This window comes from Erinaceus europaeus, chromosome 6, assembly GCF_950295315.1.
Source record: "Erinaceus europaeus chromosome 6, mEriEur2.1, whole genome shotgun sequence".
NCBI classification, from domain to species: Eukaryota; Metazoa; Chordata; class Mammalia; order Eulipotyphla; family Erinaceidae; genus Erinaceus; species Erinaceus europaeus.
This window is the reverse complement of record NC_080167.1, coordinates 58290935-58299954: the sequence shown is the minus strand read 5'-3', so window position 1 is coordinate 58299954 and position 9020 is coordinate 58290935. Positions and strand designations below refer to the sequence as shown.

The 9020-nt window shown below is 43.4% G+C and overlaps 1 long non-coding RNA gene across 1 annotated transcript; it reads right to left on the bottom strand.

Moving 5' to 3' along the window:
- Positions 1-783: 783 nt before the first annotated feature.
- Positions 784-7231, bottom strand: LOC132539019 (uncharacterized). The gene is made up of 3 exons (XR_009550330.1): positions 7083-7231; positions 6249-6422; positions 784-1340 (listed from the first exon to the last, which is right to left on the bottom strand). It is a non-coding gene; the product is annotated as an uncharacterized LOC132539019 (long non-coding RNA).
- Between the last annotated feature and the right edge of the window lie 1789 nt (positions 7232-9020).

Genomic DNA, 9020 nt, shown 5'->3' with positions numbered 1-9020 from the left:
CAGTGCCTGCACCACTAATCCACTGCTCCTGGAGACCATTTCTTCCCCTTTTGTTGTCCTTGTTGTTTTATCATTGTTGTGGTTATTATTATTGTTGTTGTTGCTTTCCTTGGATAGGACAGAGAGAAATTGAGAGAGGAGGGGAGACAGAGAAGGGGAGAGAAAGATACACAACTGCAGATCTACTTCACCGCCTGTGAAGCGATTCCCCTGCAGGTGGGGAGCCAGGAGTTTGAACTGGGATCCTCACGCTGCTACTTTTTAAAAAAAAAAATAGAGGTTGGGAGACAGAGAGATTGAGAGGGAGAGAGAGACAGAGAAGAGGGACACCTGCAGCACTGCTCCACCACTACTGAAGCTTCCTTCCTGCAGGTGGGGAGTGGGCACTTGAACCTGGACCCTTGCACATGGTAATATGTGTGCCATCACCTGGCCCCAAAAATAGCTTTAAGAAATTATTTGAATTTCTTTTTTAAATACTTAATTTAGTTAGAGAGATACAGAGAAAAAGATATAAAGAGAAGCACCATAGCACTGCTCAGCTCTGGCTTATGGTGGTGCTGTAGATTGAACCTGGGAGCTTGGAGCCTCAGTCATAAAAGTACTTTGAATAATCATTATGCTGTCTCCCAAGCCCAATTTTAATTTCTTTTATAAGTTAGAAATAATTTTATTTAGAAAATAAACTAAGTAATAATTGATTTTTATGATTTTTGTTGAACAACTAATGTACAACATGTAGTCATTTTGTTTTTCATAATTTATTATAGAGGTCATATTATTTTAAGATGTTCAGAGGGTTATTTCACTTTTTTTTCTTTTTGCCTCCAGGGTTATTGCTAGGGCTTGGTGCCAGCACTGTGAATCCATTGCTCCTGGTGACTGTTTTTTCTTATTAGATAGGATAAAGAGAAATTGAGAGAGGAGGGGGAGGAAGAGAGGGAGAGAGAAAGATAGGCATCTGTAGACCTTCTTTATTGCCTGTGAAGTGCCCCCCCCAAGCTGGGGAGCCGAGGGCTCGAACCCAGATCCTTATGCAAGTCCTTGTGCTTCGTGCTATGTGCGCTTAAAATGGTGTGCTACTGACTGGCCCTGGGAAGTTTCCCTATTCATTCTTTCTCTGGAAGTATGTACCAAAGATTTTTATGGGGTGCAGAAGGTAGAAAGTCTGGCTTCTGTAATTGCTTCTCTGTAGGACATGGGCGTTGACAGGTCGATCCATACCCACAGCCTGCTTCTATTTTTCCCTAGTGGGGCAGGGCTCTGGGGAGGTGGGGTTCCAGCACACATTGGTGAGGTCATCTGCCCAGGAAAGTCTGGTGTCATGGTAGCATCTGCAGCTTGGTGGCTGAAAAGCATTAAGATATAAAGCAGAACAAATTGTTTAATAATCAGGGACCTAAAGGTAAAAGTATAGCAGATGAAATTTGGGGTCTTCATGTTGGAAGGAGGTAGGAAGTCTATTTTAGGTATATTCCAAGGGGCCCATGACTTTACTAACTTTTTGCCTGAGCCCAACAGCTAACATGCAGGTGGGCTAGGAATATTGTCTGGGGAGATGGTGTCAGAGTTGGAAATAGGGCTAGAAAGCTGAATCAGGGCAGAGAGAAGCTCCCAAATATGGGAAAAGTATATAACTACCATTAATTATAAACCCATGGATCTCATCTCCAGCCCATGTCTATTCATACCTCTGCATCCCTGTCACTCTGAGTTCGCATTCCATGGTCAGAGCTAGGAACACTCTAGGCAGCACTCATTTCCGGACCAGTCCTCCTCTAGTGGCTGAGTACGTTGACCCACCGTGCCTTCGGAGAGTGTGACAATTTCTACCACCGTTGTTCTACATTGAGGGCAATGTCCTGTAGAAGCCCACAAGAGAGTTTATGGTGTTGTTCATGATGGAGATGACCAGTGATGGTGGAGAGAGGGATCTCTTAGAAGTCTAGGCCCATCATACCTATATGGGAATCCAGGGATTCCCTGACTAGGGCCTCAGATAAAACCTCATAATTGGGAGTCAGGTGGTAGCGCAGCGGGTTAAGCGCATGTGGTGCAAAGCACAAGGGCCGGTGTAAGGATCCCGGTTTGAGCTCCTGTCTCCCCACCTGCAGGGGGGTCGCTTCACAGGTGGTGACGCAGGTCTGCAGGTGTCTATCTTTCTCTGCCCCTCTCTGTCTTCCCCTCCTCTCTCCATTTCTCTCTGTCCTATCCAACAACGATGACATCAATAACAACAATAATAACTAGAACAATAAAACAAGAAGGGCAGCAAAAAGGGAAAATGAATAAATAAATAAATATTTTTTAAAAACCTCATAATTTTTAATAGCTGCAATATATGTATATATCACAACTTTCTTTTATTTTTTTACTTTTTTATTTTAATTAAATAATAATTACAAGATTATTTTTACTTATTTTAATTGTAGTGAGAGAGATAAGAGAGAAAGATGTAGAGAGAGAGAAAGACGGACTCTGGCTAATGATGGTGCTGAGGATTGAATCTGGGCCTTCAGAGCCTCAGGCATGAAAGTCTTTTGCATAACCAATATGCTATCACCCCACCACCACATACCACCACTTTCTTATCCACTCATCTGTCATTGGGCATCTGGGTTGTTTCCACGTTTTGGCTGTTTCAAACTGTGCTGCTGTGAACATATATGCTACCAGGGCCTTGGTTCCTGCAATACGAATCCACTGCCCCCAGTGGCCATTTTTCCTTTATTTAATTAATACTTAATTAATTAATTTTATTTGATAGGGCAGGTAGAAATTGAGAGGGAAGGGGGAGATAGAGAAAGAAGGAGGAAGAGAGACACCTGCAGACCTGTTTCACTGCTTGTAAAGCTTCCCCTGTATAGGTGGGGACTGGGAGCTCGAAACTGGGTCTTTGCACATGGTAATGTATTTACTTAAGCAGGTGTGCCTTATACTTATTTTTAAAATGTCCTGGGTTTGAGATGTTTGTACAAACAAGTTAGGAGGCCTTGATTGTCACGTGGCAGGAGCAGCACTGCAAACTTGGGTCCCAAGGACTGGACATGCAGCATAGAGCTGATCCTGCTAGAAATACAGAAACATGGGATGTAGTTCTCTGGCAATGAAGTGCTAGCTGAGCCAGTTCAGAGTCGATAAAGGGAACTGTGTCTCTTCTGCTGGGCGGGCAGGGAGCACTAACTTGCCTTTCACCTCCACCTCATGGAGAAGGCAGCTGCAGATCTGAAACTGCACAACTGACCTTAAACTGTAGCTCTTCCAAAACAACTTGCTCTCAGGCCTAGGGAGGTGGCTCATGGCCCAGTGGATGTGGTTGTATGTGTGAGGTCCTGGGCTCTATCTTTGACACCAGGGGAGATGGCAGAGAGATGCTCTTTTTAATTTTTTCTTTTTTATGAAAAAAAGAAAATAAAAATAAAACCAGTTGCTCTTGAAAGCACTGGATCTGGCTTTAAAAGACACCTGTGGTGACATGGCTGGTTTGTGGTTGTGATAAGGCACTGAGGTACAGCAGATGGCTGCTGCCTACCTCCCCCCAACCCCCATCACACATGAAGGTGGTACCTGCTGTGGACTTTCACTTTGTCTGGTTTTTTGTCCAAGATACCACTTGAAGTGAAAATCTGCTGTAAAGTGTCTTGGGGGAAGACATGAGGAGAGTTGTGGGGAGGGGATGTAAGGCTGGGCAAGGGAAGGCAAAAAGGGCAGGAAGGAGCAGGCCTTGTACCCATTCCCAGTTCTGCTTAGTGCCCTGAACCTGCCTGGCCCTATTTTTTTTTGTCACCCTGTCCTTACTCTCTTCCATCACTGTGCAGAAATACTTGATCTTGGAATGGGAGAATGATAAAAACTACCCACTGATACCTTCTTTTGCCCTTCAAAGTTCCTGGCTGACATCCCTTTAACAAAAGATTAGCAAAAGGAAAACAAAACAGAAGTGTATTAACTTTTGCGCTTCGTGTATGCCTGGGAGAGACCCAGAGAGATCGTGTAGAAGTCACAACCACCTGCCATCTTGAAAGGGAATGAGGAGGGAATGTAGGCATCTCAGGGAAGAATAAGCCATTGTTTAGGAGAATAGCAGGTGGGGAGATTGCTTTGTGGGTAAAGCACAAGACTTGCATGAGCGAGGCCCCAGGTTTGATGCCTGGCACCACATATGCTAGAGCAGGGTCTGACTCCTGAAAAAACATACATGAAAAAGAATAGATGGAGGTGTGAGAGTTGTGACATTCTGTGTGGGTGTGTTGTGCACTCGAATATTCTTTCTGTGCTCAGACTACATCTTTCTTGGCCACCCTGGTACTCCAAGAAGGGCATCTGTGACAACTGAGCTCCTTGAGGCAAGGGTAGGGTGGGTGTCTGCCTTTAGGAAAGTTGGGGGACTCAGAGAATCTTTCCGATGAACTTGCTATTTTTCTGGTGCTCACATTTCATAGTAATCAATGGTCAGATGTGTCATGCTTGGGTAATATGCCCTATGAGTTACAGTTCTATTTTGGGGTGACACAGAAGTTTGACTAAAGGTGTCCAACCACTTGTGTAGTGGTGAAAAGCTTACCCACATAGTTTTGACTCCAAATTCCTTGCCATGTGATTTAAGCAGCAAACATCTTGGAAAGGACTTGGTAAGCATGTATCTTGGAAAGGCTGGGCTTGTGAAAATAAACACACCACGTTTACATCAACTTCAGTAAAAATTCATTTCTTTGTGGGCTGGGGAGATAGCACAATGGTTAAGCAAAATGACTTATATCTGGAGGCTCTCAATTGCCAGGTTCAATTCCAGCACCACCAGAAGCCAAAGCTGAGCAGTATTCGGGGGGCGGGTGGGGGAGATAAATCACTTTTTTTTGCAAGGCTGTAAGCACTGATTTAAAAATAAGAGGCCTTTGAGAGTATGGATTGACCTGCTAACACCCATGTCCAGGAGAGAAGCAATTACAGAGGCCAGGCTTTCCACCTCAAAATGATCCTGGGTCCAGCTCCCAGAGGGATAGAGAACTGGAAGGTTTCCAATGGAGGGGATGGGATATGGGACTCTGTTGGTGGAAATTGTATGGAATTGTGCCCCACTTACCCTAGGGTCTTGTTGATCGTTATTAAATTAAAAAAAAAAGCCAGGATTGGGGACATAGCATAATGGTTATGCAAAAAGTGCCCTGATAAATGAATTGTTCATCAGAAAATTCTAGTTTTTTTTTTTTCTTCCCCATCTTACAACTTTAAAAGTTCTCAGAGTAGTGAAACTAAATGCCACATGGTCTTTGAATGATTATCTGTCCCTGAAATTGTGCACTCTGGTGGGTGCATGGGTCCATGTCTACTTCTTTAAAATTAATTAACTAATTAATTAATTTTTTACAAGAGCACTGATCAGCTCTGGTGTATGGTGGCTTGGGGGGTTGAACCAGGGACTTTGGAGCCTCAGCCATTATGCTATCTACCCCCTTCTTTTCTACTTCTTACCTTTTCTTGATTTCACTTATTTCTTTTTCTGGGGTCTCAGGTATGCAAGTTTGTGCTCTATAGGCTGAGTTATCAGTCTCTTTGGTCTTCTGTTTCTGTTTCTAAAACCTACTAGCCGTTTTTCTTCCTAGACCGAGTCAGAGGGTGGTTCATGCTGTGTGTCTTAACAGCACCACCACAGGCAAATCTCACTTTTTTCTCCTTCAGCTGCATCTTTGAAATCACCAACTCTTTCTGTGAAAAGCAGGCCGGAGTTGGTGATTGACACTGAGATGAGCCAACTTAACTTTCTCTTTCCATAAGTAACCTAAGAGTGTGGGGAAACTGACCTGTGAATATTCAGTGTTATTGCAAAGATTCTTCCTTCACGTCCTGCTTGGAAAAGCTCAGTGCTCACCTGAGGTGGAGCATGAATGCTATGCAGAAATGTATATCCTTGGAATGTACTGTCTGCAAAGCCCAAAGAAACCCCAACTGTTAACACAGCCAGGATGCCTACAGCTATCTCAGATTTTATGGGTGCTCTGAAGGTGTGGCAAACTGGGTGTCAGTCACTGTTAATGGGCCGTGACCAATGGGAACCTTTCTGCCTCTTTCATCTTCGCCCAGAAGTCCCTTCCCCCCTTTCTTAATGAAACTGTGCTAAGGGGAAAAGAGGCTGGAGTAACAATTTCCTTTTCCTCCCTCCTGTTAGCTCCGCCTAGTTGGCAAGTTCTCTTTTAATAAAAAAATTTGATGGGCCAGTCTAAGAGCAAATAGCTTGAAGTTTGAGACACAGCTGTATCAGGGAGATTGCCAACTGAATGTTCTTCAGTGGAAACTGGAAACTGATCTCCTTCTCCACCCACCGAAGACACATCCATTCTGCAATATTCACTCCCCCTTGCAAGCCTGGACCCCCTGGTAGCAGGAGATTTTTTCAAAGAAAGTCGGGTGTGTCACTGCAGCTGCTGCATCAAACGAAAGCAAACAGATTAAATTAATTTAGCCTTCAAAATCAGTCCCATTCTCTAATTCATAAAACACTTCAAACACTTCGAGAAATGCCATCTCCCAGATGATTGAGGCTAATCCACTTTATCTCTTTTTCCTCATGCCTCTGAATGCAAACGATCAAGACATACCTCGCCAGTCAAAATAAACTCCTTATTCCCGATGCTTTTAATAAGAGACTTCTCTGCAGCCGCACACAAAACAAACCCTGCTAACACGCTTAAGGGGTTGTGTGTACAAGGGGAAAAAAGAGCGAGAAGAACAATGTACTCATTACAGTCTGTTAAGTTGCCAGCACTCGGCAATTAAAAGGTATGGCCCGTGGAAACACTGCAAAACAGCAGTTAGCCCCACTGTCTTCTCATTAACAAGATTGTTATTTTAGCTCTCCAGGTACGGAGCGTGGAGAAACAAAACATTCTTGGCTCCTGAAGGCACTCCAAGAAAATACGGAGCTGTTGACAGCTAGGACTAAGCCCGTCTGTGTAGTAAATAAATTTGCATACCCTTGTGGTTGTAATAAATATACTTCCACACCCATTCGATCGGGCTAAATGCAGAAACCATTTAGAGGGACTTCAAAGCCCTGCCGGAGCCTTGTGACTTGTCCTACTTACCGTGTCAAAGCTGGAGTTGCTGAGTAATGGATGGCCCCCTCTCGGGGCACCGACATTTGGAATTTCTCCTGCAGCATGCTCTGATGTCCACGCCGCAGATGCAGCTCGAAAGTGAGCAGGGAGTCTGTTATTCATGCCGCGGCGAGCATAGGAAAAAGGATGACCCCCCCCCCTCGCCATTTGCCAAGCGTGAGTGCTTTGTGGCAAAGAGGAATGCAGCTCCCTTTGATATCTGCGTTCCTTTGGGTTTCCCTGTGTGGGTGGAAAGACAGCCAAGAATGTGGAGAGTTCTCTTAGGTTCCAGAGAAACATAACGAAACAACATGGCTCTGCGATTCTGCTGGTGGACACTTTCACGTTTGGATATTCCTTTCTTTCATCAGATGGATGGATACTTGGTAGTTTTCCTTATGACTTCATGGAAATTGTAAAAAAAAACACTGGTTTCTATTTTAGGGAAATGGAGTAGAGGGGGTCCCTTTTAAAAGAATAGGCAGATGAGATAGATGCCTTTATTAATGTTAAAATTAGTCTTTAATATTCAAAATATAATTGAAGTTACTTAAGGCTTGAGAAGTTTGAAGGGAAAAAAGTCCCTAAAGTCTCTTTCTCAGTCAATTTTTCTCAAGTCCCTAATGGCTATTTTAACTTGCACATTTCCTTCCAAAAAAGAGCCTTTTGCCTTGGAACCAGGCAGTATGAGAGACTAAGAGCATAATGCAATTTCAATGATATGCTGCTGGCTTACACTTTAACGGTCAACTTGCACTTTGAGGTTCTTGCTGGATAAGACCATGCAGTGCTTTCTTAATTAAAACATACCCGATCTTGGAAAACATGTAAATCTCAAACAACATAAACATACACCCTTAAATTGGTTGTTTTTGATGAAAGTCTCCCTGGAAATATCCTGTTTGGGGGTAAAAGTAAAACCACAGAAACAAACACCAAATACCTTGAAAATTAGATGTTTTGCCCCTTATTAAGTCAGATTTAAGAGCATTACTAAGTTATAGCCTGACTGATTTTTCGCTTTTTTGGAAGAGAAACAAGTCTGGGCATTAAACTCGTAACAGCAATTATCATCTGCATGTGGGTTTAATTATGGAGGAAAATAAGGTTTTTTATCTTTCATAATTGTCATCATCATGATCCAATTTCCTTGTCAAGCCTGGTGCTGAGTAGGAAGGATCAGAGGGGCTCTCAGCTCGCCCAGTCTTCTGAGCCTCCCACTGTACCCCTTTCTTCTCTTTGCCCAATATGTCTTCTAACTTCTGGTGGGACCTGATGAAAACTGATTAGTTGGAGGAATTTAGCAAAGCTTTTAAGGAAAACAACTTTAATGAGATCTAGGAGAGAGGAATTTTCAAGACCCAGGACTGAAATCCCATCCAAGGGAATGTCATGATGCCTTTTGCTCTCATTGGAACTCTATGCATTGGGGTAGAACAACCCCCAAGGAAGAGTGCTTCAATTTCCTGCAGACTATCTCTCGAATGTGTTTGTCGGGGGAAAAAAAAGTAGATTGGAAGGCCCTTTTCTCTTTTTTATGTTAGATTGTTTATAACTTGTTTTATTCCTGAATGGATTGGAGATGGCTTACAAAACATACAACAGGGTCAAAATCAAGAGACCAGGCAGGGTTGGAAGAAAATAAGTCTGGTGCAGGGATTGGCCAACTCTCTCTGTTTCTTTTTCTCTCCTTTTCTTCCTCCCTCCCTCTCTCCCACCTTCTCTACTTTTCCCTCTCTCCATTTTCTTTCTCAATTCATTTTATGGGGGAAATAATGGTTTATAGGACAGTTGTTGACACATGGATACGATTTTTAATCTCCGGTGGAAGGTAACTGCATACCTTTGCCACCAACAACCCAAGCTGCTCTTCACCATTGTGCCCTCTCCCCCTGCACCCCTTCCCAGATTCAGAGTCCTTTGCTT